Consider the following 13,898-nt stretch of genomic DNA (forward strand, 5'->3'; position numbering starts at 1 on the left):
ATCAAATAATTACCTTGGGCTGCTGTGCATCTTTTATAAAACTAGAAATAAAGAGAAAAATCACTCATCCTTCCTAGGTTTCCTGCAATTTAACAAGAAATTCTTAGATGTGTAAGGAAGCCCTTAATCCTTGTTGATTTTTTTTTTTTTTGTGAGAGAAAACTCCAACAGAGCGTAATTTCTGCACTTCTCTCAGATCAAAACCTGATCAAGAATTGAAATTCACACTTCTTTTTAAAAAGTGTGATGCCATTTTTGTGCATTCAGACTTCTTGCTAGAAATACAAGGACTAGATTTGTCCAGATAGAAGATACACCTGCTTACATGGGAATGTGAATTTGGTGTTTATTTATGTTTTAGTAAAATGGCACAATTAGCGAGGTAAATATTAATTATACTTTTCTGTCTTAACTATATAGAGGGTAAAGTGAAAACTATATAGAAGGTGAGAATGTAATTGGATGATGGTTTCATAGTGACCATAAGGATGTTTTTTATCTAGAAATGCATGTCAGGAATAACTGCAGAAGCTGCTTAAAGTACAAGGATTAAGAGAATGCTGGACTATCAAGGAGGTCATTGCCTATTTGCCGACCAAAAATCAGTCATGAGTTCCAAATAACAGTTCTCTGCTTGTAAACGTCTATCTTCTCTTTCTTTTCCATGCAAGAGCAAACAGAGTGTGCATAGGGAATAACAAGGCTGGAGTTTGAGGAGGAGGGGGAAGAGGCTAGTGTTAGGTTGGGATGCATACCCAGGTCTTCTGCTGTGTGCCAGATGGATTTCTCAGGGCAGGTCCTTCAGCAGAGAGGAAGACTGGACTCAGTGGCACAGACTTTGCTTCCTGCTCAAGAAGCCTGTACACATGCTGTTAAAGCAAATCCACCAAACACACTTGACATGAGCTGGTGGGGACTGGGACTAGCAACACAGAAATGAAAGGCTCCATTGTCTATTCATGGTCTCATAAACTATTAACTCCCACTTGAATTGTTCCATTAGATTCCCACTGTAAAATCTTCAGCTTTCTTTTGGTCTTTTTCCCTTCACTTTACCCAACTGTTTGTGCAGGATAACATTTTAGACATGTAGTATCTTAAGCTGAAAGGTGTTTTCCACTGGAAATTCAAACAGATTGTACTGTAGGAAAATATCTCACAGCAGGCATGTGTTGTGTGTTACAGGGAGTGCAGTGTTTGTCTGAGTCCAAACTATTACTGGAGATTTGTATGGAGACTAAATAACAGAAAAAATGTTTAGGAAAATATTTCTTAGTTCTTATAACACTGATTCTTTGGTAGGCAACTTTCTTGGTTTATGAAGTAATTTAGCAAGTGCTGTGTTGTAAATTACAAAGTACAGCACACAGCACTCAGGGTAAGGGGAGTTTTGTTATTATGACTGCCCAAGATCTGATAAACTATTATTTCTGACTTTATAAACACTTTATTAAATATCACACTATCACAAACCCAAGAATGTTGTATAAAAGCAACTTGAGCAATTTGACATCCACTTGTTCTTTTTTTTATGACTTGTTGTCATAAAAAAAAGAAATATTCTCTTGATTAGTTTCTATGAAGCATAATATCTGTAAAATAAACAAGATAATCCTTATGTAAACAGCACATGATACATAGAGCACAAAAATGGACAGAGGCACAAAGAACATTCTTGGCTCTAAAATCTGAAAGCAAATTTCCTCTTCATTTAATCTAGTTCAATAATAGTTTTAATTGTAGTATTTTTAAGTTGCTGAAAAAGCTTTTTTTTTTAATTGTACCCAGCTTTGGGTTTTTGGGGGGTTTTTTGTTTGTTTGTTTGTTTGTTTGTTTTTTTACTTGAATCTATCCTCCTAGGTAGCATTCCCATGAGTGCAATGAATATGTCTGTTCATGGGCTCCACTTATACATAATTTCTGATACACCCAGATTTACTGAGTGGCAGATTTCTAAGGAATCTGAGTGAGAAAATGACATTAACTGCTATTATTCTGGGTAGCACCATGCACACTCCAATGTCACACAATACTTTCTCAGTCATGCAGTACATGTAGTTTAGAGAAATGTCCTCCGCTGGATTATCTTCAATTTTTCTTTATTCCCATGTCAATAGAATTGATACTTCCCATTTGCAACCCCTCGTTTGGTGTTTCTCTCTATTTAGAGTCAGCCTGACTGGCAAAAGTGACAAAATACCCCATGGGAAGACCACTCTGCTGGGTGCAACTGCACCTTTGATATTGGTGGCTCTGGTGTCATTAGCACAGCAATCAGTGTGCTGTGTGACAGCCAATACACACCATTAGTCTCTCTTAAACAGCATGCCCAGCTCAGCTTCAGTGTAAGAGAAGCTGACACAGTATCGAAGATATTCCCAGTGATCTTTAAGGGGCGTGCAGAAGGGAGGAGTTTTCTCTCACGTGGCTTTGCGGAGGAATTTCCAACCCAAGGTGCCTTTAATCAGGATTAGGCGATAGCATCTGTAACACAGGCAGCTGCGGCTCCATTCTCCGCTCTCCTCAGCTGCAAAACCGTGTCGGTGAACTGATAACAGACGAGCACTTAAAAACCTATTGCAGGCACAAACTCCTCTCTTCGGGAGCTGTCTTGGCGAGATGGGGGTGAACCTTGCCCAGTATGCGGGGCAATAGGACTCCCATTACCTACGGAGGTATTAGAAAAGTGTTCCCAGATGAAAGCCTTTATCCAATTTCAATTGTCCACTGAACAACAACATTAAGAGCAACATTGTTCCATTTGCTTCTGTGTCAAACAATACGACGACTCTTTAGCATTACGTTCTGTTTCCCTGAGTAGCTGAAACTACTGTGGGAGTAGAGAAGTATTTGCATCCAAAAAATCTGCATTCCTCAAAGCAGATGTTTTTAATTTTAATAACATCAGCCTATAGTAATGAATATCTGAAATATTCTGATCACTGAGTGCATGTTGCTGTTTATGAGTAACGCTCCATCGTAATGGGTTTGCAGAAAACATCAGGAGCAACCAGGAGAGATAAACTTCTACTAACTGTGCTACCAAGAACACTTCTACAGTTTTTTTTTCTTTGAAAGCCACTTAAAATGTCCTCCTGTGCAGAAAAGTGACATTTTTCTTCACTTTAGATGTGCCATATTACAGACCCATAGACCCGTACTTGGAAAATTGCACATGTAAAAATTTTTGTAGTATGTGCCTTTACTTTTCCACACATGCAGCCCAGATGTATGCATGCATATATCACACAAAACGGGCATGTACTGTTTTTACAAGCTAGGACATATCTTTATGAATAGCACACAAATGGAGAGACGGGAAGCCCTTTTGGACTCCAGGCTATGCAGGGCAGAGTCCCTGGGCTCCAGGCAAAAAAAAGGTGTATGCATGTGCAGTACTCACTTTTCCCACTACTCTGCCCATATTGCAGACTGCAGGCTGGTGTAGCCATCCTCGAAGTGACTGCAAAAAAGTGCTTGCAGTCCTTTAGTGTAACAGAATGGAGCTCAGTCCAGGCTGCTTTTCTCAGTGGAAAGCAGTAAAACCAGCCTGCACTGTGGTCTGCTTCCCTAGGCAAGACTGGTAATGGTAGATAAGCTAGCTTGATTATGTACAATTTTTTTCCACCAACTGTAGGCACATGCAAACTTCGATTCATAAAAATAGGTGCCACTTTGATATAAAGTTGTCCTAAGCAGAACGACTTGTACTGATGAGGTTTGTATTTGTAAGTTTTTGTGATCTTTTTCCCATGGACATCTTCTGTAGATGTTGTTCCACACATTATTTGGATTGACACATCTGAACTGATTGTTCTACAGCCTTTCTTAATAAAATCAGGGCTCTGAATCCACTTGCCTGTTTTATTAAAAAAAATAAACACAAACAACTCACAAGCAGGAAAAAAAAACAGGGTGACTCTCATTTAGCTTTATGTGAGAAAAAAATTCAACTAAAAGGACTTATTTGAAAAGAATATGTTAAACAGCATATGCTGCATCTGCATTCTGCTTTCATAGCTGTTAGGCTTTGAGTGACCAGTCTGTTAGAGTGCCATACTTCATGCACGTGTGCAGGCTGAGATAGGAAAAGCTCAGCACTGTGTGATGCATGGAGCAAGTGTTTCAAAATGTACACTCCCAAATCACTGCACCCAGCAGCACACCACTGGACCCACCAGCTGTTCCTCTGTCTCTAGGTGACTTAACCTGGATCTAGGTACTCAGGGTAAGAAATATCAGGAGTTGGTCATAAGAAGGAACCAAAAGGCATGGAGACAGATAAAAAAATATGCTTAGCACCCTAGATGCAAATATGTTTGCATTATACAAAACACTTTGAGGATGTATTAATGTTTTTAGGTTTTTTTACAGTGGAACATGACTCTGAGAAAACATATTGGATTTAAATCCTCAAAGTGCAGAACCTGCATTTATTTGAAGGAACATTAGACTCTTTACCACCTGGAAATCCTCTCCCTGAAGTACCTATCTTTATTTTAGCATGCGAATCATTCCTATTAAAAAAAAAAATCCCTTCTAAACTAAAGGTGTATTTTATCTCTATGGATGCATCAATTATCTCAAACATTAATAGTACTAGAGTAACTAGAAGGAAAGCAGCCTAATGTGCTTATTCTGAGAAAGAAGGTGGAGAAAGAAGGACTAAAAGTTTTGTGTGTCAGTAAACTATGAAAGGGTAATGCCAGTGGCACCACAAATAATCAAAGCATATCCGTGCAGTGATCAGATGTAAATTCTCGTGCCAGCATTGCTTCCATGGAAATCTCAGGGAATTTCAGTTTAATTTCTCATTGAACTGAAGGGCACAGAGTTGAATTTCTGTGTTCCGGGGGGCTGGGAGAGGCACTATGGGTTATTCTTTTCTATGTAGGTATCTTTAGATGTACCTGCAAATAATTGAGTCATAAAACCGTTGAATCCTTAAGTTTTGTTGCTAAAGAGAATCCATAAAAAAAGATTTATTGTCATATTTCCTCTTTGTGTTGCACTGTTCCCCTCCATCATAAAATATTCTAGTCGGTTTATAGCAAAGCAAATATAGCAGCTTAGTTCATAAACGCCAAATTCTTCTCTGTTACACTCCTGCTTTCAGACATAATCGAGTTAGCTGCGATCAGTGTTGATGCCGCAGTAAGGACGCTTATCGAGCCCCGAGTGCTCGGAGGGGTCGTTGTGCAGGGACCGAGGCGGACCCGCACCAGCCCGCAAGTCGGCAGGAACCCGTCCAAGCACTTCCAACTTTTATTCTTCCTGACGAAGATTTAAAGCGGGTCTGTACAACAGTCAAACAAGAATAATCGGCTGTGGGAAATATAACAAATCCTAAGGGCGGTTTAACGGAGAGAGAGGGAGCGAGTGCCGCAGATAAAACCGACTGCTCGGACTGCCCTGCTGGGGGACAGGCGGGCCGCCCGCCAGGTCCCTGACCCCGCCATGAGGGGGCAAGGCGGTTCTCGGGGAAAATCCCTCCTGCTGGAAAGCTCGTGGCTTTCAGAGCAGACGTTGCAAAACACGCCCAAAAAAAAAAAAGAAAAAGAAAAACACAAATAAACTTTTTTTTTTTTTAATCATCATTTAGCCGGAAGATTGCGGGTGATTTTTTAGTTTTGACGGAGAGCACTGGCTCTGTGGCTCCCACGGGCAGTCCCGCTCAGTTCCCAGCCCAGGGAAAGGTGTGTGCGAGGCTGTACGGCACAGGCGGGAAGGCAGGGGCGGCCGGGGGGGCTGGCGAGGGGAGCTCGCCCCAGCGCGCAGGTAGCCACAAGCCAGGCTGTAATTACTAAGCAAACTAGGTGAAATATTGAATCGGCCTCGCCCGTGACAAGATCTGCGCTTTTTGCCGCCAATTTGTTTGTGGAGCTCTATTTAAAGGCGCTTGATTGAGGAAACGTTGAAAATAGCAGTTAGGGTTTCCCTAATGAGACCTCTAGAGGAAAGCAGAGGCATTCAGGGGGCTACGGCAGGAGGAGGGGAAGCGCTTAACCCTTTCCAGCCGCCCCCAGCCCGGCGGGGCCGCCTGCCCCCGTGAGGTGCGATGGGCAGGGGGCCAGCCCGCCGCCTCCCCCTCGGCCCCCGGCACTCCCAGCACGGCGGGAGGGGTGCCCGCGGCCCCGCCCGGGCAGCGCCGGGCACGGCTGAGCATCGGCGGCGGCTCCCGGAGGGACGGCCCGGATCCCCGAGCGTGCGCCCCGAGAGGAGAGCAGCGTCGGCACCCTGACCCCCACGCCCTTTGGTGTAGTGGGTCGGATCGCCGTGCGGCTACGGGCTGATGCTTCAACACAGTAGCCCAAAGGCGGGCGGGGAAAAAAAATAAAAAATCGAAGCGGCCCTCAGAAACGCCGAAAAGGCAGGGAACTTATTGAACTAATAACGAGATGTGTCGCACCAACAACACGCACTGGGCGGGGGCCTGTGACACTCCTTTCCTTCGATCCATCTCTCCCATTTCTGCTGCTGTGTGAGCCTGCCCCGACACTCATTCTCGCAACCTCGCACACGCTTCGTGCTCAATTAGCGCCTGTCTGAGCCCCGTATTACACACGAACGAGACCTCCGGTAAAAATGTCGATGATATTTTGAAAGGCGCTAATGCCTGTGAGGGAGTGTGGGTCGCAGTCCTCTTTTGCAGGCTGCTTTCTCAATGTGCTAACACTTGAACGACATTGACATCTCCCCGTTCTCGATTTTATAAGTCAACTTTAGCTCCGAACAACGGGGCTTCGCTTTGCAATGAGTTGCCTGCAGCCTGTAGGGCCCGGGGATCTTACCTAGAGCATCTGAACGCTTCTCTTCCCGGGGCGCCAGCCTCTGCTCACACGTGTACCTCTGCCTGTTGATTGTATATATATGTGTGCATGAGTGTGTGTGTGCGTGTGTATATATATATATATATATATATATATATATATATATATATATATGTATATATGTATATATATATATGTATGTATGTATGTATGTATGTATGTATGTATGTATGTATGTATGTATGTATGTATACACACACCTGGACGGAGATCAAAACAAACTTTCAGGGAATGCCTAATAAAAAGTGAGCATTGTCTCTCCCTAGAGGAAAGAAAAGGTGAGCTACAGAAAAACAAAGTGTTGACTTAGTAAAATAAGTTCTGCAGGGTGATATAAAGTATTTATTTTTGTTGTCGCATTTACACCCGCTCCTTTTGGCCGCAGCTTCGTTTCTCTCCAAGTCTGGGGAGGTACATGACATTCGCTTCTCCCTTTTCCGGCTGGGGAGGTACATGACATTCGCTTCTCCCTTTTCCGGCTTCTTAACTTTCCTGAAAAGAAGAATAAAGAATTTTTCTCCTTTTTTTTCAGTCTAAAACGCAGCAAATAAACATTTTTTGTATCCACAAATAGGTTGTATCATCGTATCGTCTGTACCAACAAATTATGGTATGCGGCCGTGCGTTTCTAGTAAAATCTCCTGTATTCTGTTTACATTATAGCATTTCTGTTTGTAATTATTTTATTTTAATTTTATGTCACTTTTAACACAAGCCAGACCGGTTTTCCCTCCGTGTTTTGTACACAATGCTCTCTTTCTCGATAAGATGTTCTGTCCTATCTTTTCGCTTTTTTCTTTTAAAAAATGTTTATAGTTCCCCAAGAGCAATTCTCCAATATTTCACTCTTGCATTTTAAGGACTTGTCCCTGTCTTGCTTTATTTGTTTGTGTGAAATTTAGTTTGAAAGGAGATCAGAGAGAGCAGGAGGGGTTTGTAATAAGAGAATGACCAAGTGACCTAAAGGCTGATTATATGTCATTAACTGGAGACTTGGTGTACCCAAATTACCAAAAAGACCTCACTCAGCCAGATCAATTACACCGAGATACGCATATAGGAATTGCCGTACGGGCTGATGCTTGCAACAAGTGTGCAGCCGACATTTGTAGGACTCAGCTGCTGAATTTTCGGACGAGCCCGTGCGCTGCAGCCGAACCCGGGCAAGCGGGAGCGGAGTGCAGCACAGCAAGTACACGGAGCGAGGGACACCGGCAGGACGACAGCGACATTTTGGGGAGTGTAGTTAGGGCCAAATTGCGGCTAATTTTCACTGCTCCAGAGGGATTTTTCTCTTAAGCCAAGCGAGGTTACCTTTGATCTATGAAGGCTTCTTAAACCCCAGCCTCGTTAAATGGAGACTTTCCTTGAAGAATGACAATAGAAGTGTTGATTTTTGTTAACCTAAACACAAAACGATGCCAGCCTAGCCTTCTCCTTCCTCCACCGTCTGAACTTCAGATGCTGGACGACAAAATATTCGTTAATGAAGGCAATTACATTCGCCAGCTATTTCATCAGAGTCGAGCTCGAGAGCAAATTAAGGCGTTCTTTCCCGGGAATACAAACAAATATTAAGTGGGAAAATAGCGTGTTAGTCTGTTTGCGTGTTCCTGTTTATACATGCGTGCATGTATAGGAGATGCACGTAACAATTGCAATAAATAGAGACACACTGTGTTCGCTGCAGAATTTTGTAAGGTCTTTATTACTATTCTTCTGACAAAGAAGGGCTCTTGGTTGGAACTCGTTCTGTTTTCCTTTTCTTTCCCTGATTCCTGTCCAGGGTCTAAATGCAACTCTGGATGCTCAGTCACAAATATAAGCAATCCTCGAATAATTGCTTGCACATGCAGTGGTAAAACGCGTAGGGTCCCGCGCTTACTGCCAATCATTGCAACTTACGAGATGGTCAGTGTCTTGGTGTCTTGGTTTTTTTCTCATCCCGGATCTTCTTTTTCCTTTTTTCTTTTTATTTTTCTTTTTCCTTTTTTTTCTTTCCTTTCTTTTTTTTTCCTTTTTTTTTTTTTTTTTTAATACACAACGGCTGCGAGATTATCATGCCTGAAATATGTGGGCGTTCATTACCGATAATAGTAACGTAAACCAGGGTTCCTTCACCTCCAAGGGCAGCGATTAATTCGGGCCTGCTGGGCCCGATCCCGCCCTCTGCCCTGGGCGTTGAAATACAGGTTGTGCGAGCACAAGAGAGGGTGCAAGCCAGGCCCATTAGGCGCAAGTCCTTTTCATTAACCCGCACTGACAGGTTGACCTCCAAATCATATTTCTCCGTGCCTCTTTTCAAAAATCCCTTTTCTTGCGTGTTCATGCCCTTTCACGAACTCCTAAGCAACGCCCCAGATATAGGATGCATGGCATCCCTGGGACACGGGATGCTCCAGCATCCCCGAATCCATCCGAGAATGATACCCCTTTTCTGATACGTTTGGTCCCGGGTCAATGACATCATGCACTCTATAAATTCAAACCCGTCTCGGCTTTTCAAGCCGTGCCCCGGGTGGCTGAACGATGCGGTGGGCAGCCGGGAGAAAGGAGAATCGGTACCCCGGTACTTAGGGAGCTGCGGAAAGGAGAGACGCCGAGGGAGCAGCACGGCCAGGGCAGCCCCTCAAAAGTAAAGGACGGGGTGTCCTTGGGGTGCTTTCGTGTGTCTGATTATTTCTCGGCTTTAATGAAATTTGTGGCGGGAGATCCCGGTGCTGCTGCACGGAGCAGGGATGGGTACATCTGGCGTCGGTACCGGGCACCTCAGCGGCGACTGCGGCTCCCGCCGCTGCCCTGTCCCCACCGGTTTCAGGCGCCCCGCAAAAGGAAGGTGCGGTCAAGAAGCAAATGAGCGGGCTCGCTGCCCAGGCACCGGTGAGGCGCCTCTCTGCCCCTGGCCTGCTCCTCGCAGGGCCTGGCCCAGCGCAGTGTTCCCAGGTCAGCCAGCCCGGGAGTCCCCAGCAGATGTGGGTTTCCGACCACCCAGCGTCGGCATCTCTTCCCCGTTTCCATACGGTTTTCCCCGACTGATTCGGAGAAATTAGCTTAATTTGCAATTTAGCTTAATTCACACAAGCCCGGCGGGGAGGAGGGGGGAGCGCAGCTCTATTGTTCTGTTATCCAAACTCCCACCCTACTCTTGGCCCGGAGGAGAGAAATGACCTGGCGATAAGCGGCCCGGCGGCGACTGAGCGCCGGGGCAGGGCAGCGGGTGGCCCCGGCGGCGCGGAGCGGGCGCCCGGCCCCGCCGCCCCCCGCCGGGGCTCCGGCCCCGCTTCCCGGGCACCCGCCGGGGGGCAAGGGCAGCCCCTTCCTCTGGCTCGGCCCCGCGGAGAGCTGCCGGGCTGGAGGGGCGAGAACCGCTGGGCACAATCTAACCATACAGTCCCCACACACACCGATTCCGGAAAAAATAAAGAAAATTAATTTTAAAAAGCGGGTAGAGGAAAAGAAAACCAGCCTCGGCACGGTGTCCACCAAAATTTCTTTATTATAGCTAGCTAGGAGAGTCCTGTTTGGCAGCAGAATCCAAATAAATCGCCGCCTAACATGCAACTATTTTGGCAGCGAAATAAAATGACATAAAATGACAGGATTTCTTTTTCTTTTCTGTTTTTTTTTTTTCTTGGTGTTTCTTTTTTTTTTTAACCATATGATTTGCGCATTTTAAAAAATTCTAATCAAATCAATAAGTGTAAGATTGGTAAAGTAATGGTGCTTTTAGTGGACTTTGAGAGTAGTATCGGGAAAGGTACTCTGAGCTGCAGCGTTTTTCAACGCATGGATCAAACAGAAAAGGCTACAACCCATGATGGGAAATCCTGAGCATTTAAAAGCTGAGGGAGGACAAGAGAGTTGCATTTGCTCTAAAACTCGCTTAATAAAACTCATAAATAACTGCTGGGATAAGAGGGAAATATATATATAAGATCCTTCTGGGTGCTTTATCTATAGATCCTCTTTCTCCAAAGTTAATTAAGCAATCACGACGCTAGCTTTGGAGACTGGTGTTCTGATCGATATCTCCTGTATATTTTATTACTTTTCCTCTGTCTCATGTTTTCCGTTTCCTTCATCATTGGAGATGCTATCAGAGCAGCCGTAGTGTCTTGTCACAGAGACTGTCACAGTTGCAGTCTAACCTGCAGTGTATCGCAAAGCTCGTACACAAACAGGGAGAGCATAAAGAAACACACGCCCTTTTGCAAGCCAATATAACTTTCCGGCCTTGACAATCTCCACTTCTTCTTCCCATCAGGAATATATCGCAGCAAAACAAAGCTGGAGAACTGCTGCAGAAACAGGGTGGATTTCCAAGCTGCGCCCTGCAGACATATCATCCCAAACGGAGGGGACATGCTGCCTGGTGGCTTCAGGGCTCTGCCTGCACGGTCTGCCCACGGCCTTCCTTACATTTAAAAATCCACACTGCAGACCCATTCTTTCCTTGGGATAACAAAATATATACACGTGTGCTTGTGCATATATAGATACAGATATCCATCAGCTGGCTACAAGCATCTGTGTGTACGTATAAGATATATGTGTATATACATCAATTCTACATCTGGACTAGTTTTTCACTTTCGTACTCAGTTTACACCCAGACGCTCACGCATATGTGTATATGCTTATAAAAACCTACGCCTGCATGTCTGTGCTTCGTGCGCGTCTCCTCTCTAGGTCCGACTCTACACTCCCCGTCCTGCCGAACCGCGGGGCCGGCACTCCTCCTCGCCTTCAGTATTCCCCCGACGCAGCAGCCCCCGCGTACCGCAGCAGGCTGCTCCTTGGCGGCCGGCCTCGTCCGCCGACACCGTCCACTGCCTGCAGGGCGTTCCCCGCCGAGAGCCGGCAGACCCACTCGCAAAGCCCCCGGTTCCCAACAAGCCGCCCTGTACAAAGCAGCCCTCTCCTCGGGACCGCCCGAGCTCAGCCTGCCTCCTCTCCCCGGGCGTCGAGTTGATTTTCGCCCTCTTCCCATCACCCAGCGCTTCCCCCGAGGTACCCCCACAGCCTCTGCAGAGGGGCCGGAGAGAGCGTTTAGCTGCTGCAGAAATTGGACCACAAGGACCACAATTCTTGCTGCCTTCTTTCGCAGACTCCTCCATCTCTATCTTTCTCTTTCTTTAATTTATGACCTCTCAGCTCCTGTTGACACAGTTTTCCACACTGCCTATATTGTAGAACTGCATTACAATACACGCCGAATCAGCCTAGGCGTCAGCCAGCACAAATAAGAGTGGGTATTTGGTATTTCGCAGCTATTTAGTAATGCTCGGCTCTATTTGAGGATGACAACAAATGCACCTCGCCTCCGAGTTATCCATGAGTTACAGCTTGAGATCATTTTTCTTTTTTAATATCTTCAAGCTTACTAAAGCAAAGCACCTAAATAGCTACAGGAGATTTCCTCCTTGGCCTGGATGCTAAGCAAACATTTAACTACTCCCTTTCGATAACTAAACCGGCTTTCCGCAGATGCTGGTCTTTTTTATTGCAGAAGCGGGAATGCTGAGAAATATTTATATATTTGTTAGTAAAAGCTAGAAAATTAGCTCGGAACATGCTGTAAAAAATATTCGGTTACTTACCGATCATACCAGTTCGAGAAGCATGAGACCAATTTCAGGCGCGAGTCATTTGGGTGAAGGCTGGTGGAGGTGCACAGCGCAGGCAGTAAACTGGAAAAGAATCAGTAAGAGTCGGACTTATTGTTAATGACTCAAAACAATTCTTACAAAACCATCCCCGTCCAAGCCCCGAGCGCTCCTCTGCCTCGGTCAGCCAGGAGGCGCGCAGCCCGAGCCAGCCCGTGCTAAGCCGGGTCGCAGGGCGGGTGACAGGCAAGGCAGAGCCGCTTCGCCTCCCTCCTCTCGGAAACTGGTGATCTCGTGGTGTGTATTAACCAGCGACACGAGCATGAGCCGGAGCGCTGCTGGGGCATGCCTGTAGCAGTCGGACATCGATGAAGTGCCCTCCGAAGCCGGTTTTATTTGTTCCTCTACCGGACCGGCACAAAGCAACCACAGAGCCTACCAAGAATTCATATAGACTTTTGCCAAGAAACTTCTGGGATCCATACTGTACCTGGTTTGAGACTATCCGATATTTAAGTTTTAACGAGTTTGTAGGGGGGGTTTTGTTGTTTGGGGTTTATTCTTTTTTTTTTTTTAATGCAGATTTTACTGTAAGGCATCTGCTAAACACTTGCATTAACCTCTGCCTCCATGATAATTTTTCCCCCCTTGTTTTAATTACATTAGGGATGCGGAGGGGCAGCCAATCCTAAAAGAGGAGCTCGGCAATTAGCAGAGCGAACATCAAAAAGTTTTATTGCGGAGGGCGGCGGGCTCCGCCCCCGCCCCGGCCATTGGCGGCCGCCGCTTCTGACGACATATATTAACCCGAGCGGCCCTAAACATGTAGCTGTACATGGAGATCGGGCCGGGGAGCCCTGCCAGTGCCCCGCGCCGCGCCGAGCCCCGCCGCCGCCCGCCGCCGCCCGCCGCCGCCGCGCCCGGCCGAGCGGCGCGGATGCCCCAGAGGAGCGCCGGGGCGCTGAGCAGCGCGGCGCGGCGGGCAGAGATGCGAGCGCCCGCCCAGCACTGACGGCCCCGCCGCCGCGCAGGGCAGAGCCAGCGCCGCCCGCCCCGAGCCGGGGGCGCATGGAGGGGGGCCGCGTGTAAGTACCACCCGGCCGGGCCGCGGCGGACTTGGCGAGAGCGGAGGGAAGCAAGAGGCCAGGAAGATCCCAGACTGGGAAGCCAAGCCATTTTGTTTTGGTCGACATCTCTCCGTAGTTTTTTTTTTTTTTTTTTTTTTTTTTCTGTGCGCGCTTCCTCGAAGACCCGGCCCCGGGCGAGGAGGAGGAGGAGGTGGAGGCACAACGCATGAGCGGCGGCGGCGGCGCCCGGGGAGGGGGGATCGCTCGGGCATCCGCGGGGACTCTGCAGCAGCGCCCTATGGAGAGGCAGCGGGCAGCGGAGCAGTGCTGAGGGGTGAGCGGCGGGCAGCATCTCCCGCCGCTGCGACGGGGGTGGGGGGCGGGCGGGGAGGGGA

General features: G+C 46.8%; 1 long non-coding RNA gene across 1 annotated transcript; it reads right to left on the minus strand.

Moving 5' to 3' along the window:
* Nucleotides 1-7,159: 7,159 nt before the first annotated feature.
* On the minus strand, nt 7,160-13,832 carry LOC311153229. Its single transcript, XR_014616127.1, has 3 exons — nt 12,927-13,832; nt 12,431-12,520; nt 7,160-7,322 (listed from the first exon to the last, which is right to left on the minus strand). It is a non-coding gene; the product is annotated as an uncharacterized lncRNA (long non-coding RNA).
* Nucleotides 13,833-13,898: the final 66 nt, after the last annotated feature.

The sequence above is a fragment of the Fringilla coelebs genome (genome assembly GCF_963513975.1).
Source record: "Fringilla coelebs genome assembly, chromosome: 4".
Classification (NCBI taxonomy): Eukaryota; Metazoa; Chordata; class Aves; order Passeriformes; family Fringillidae; genus Fringilla; species Fringilla coelebs.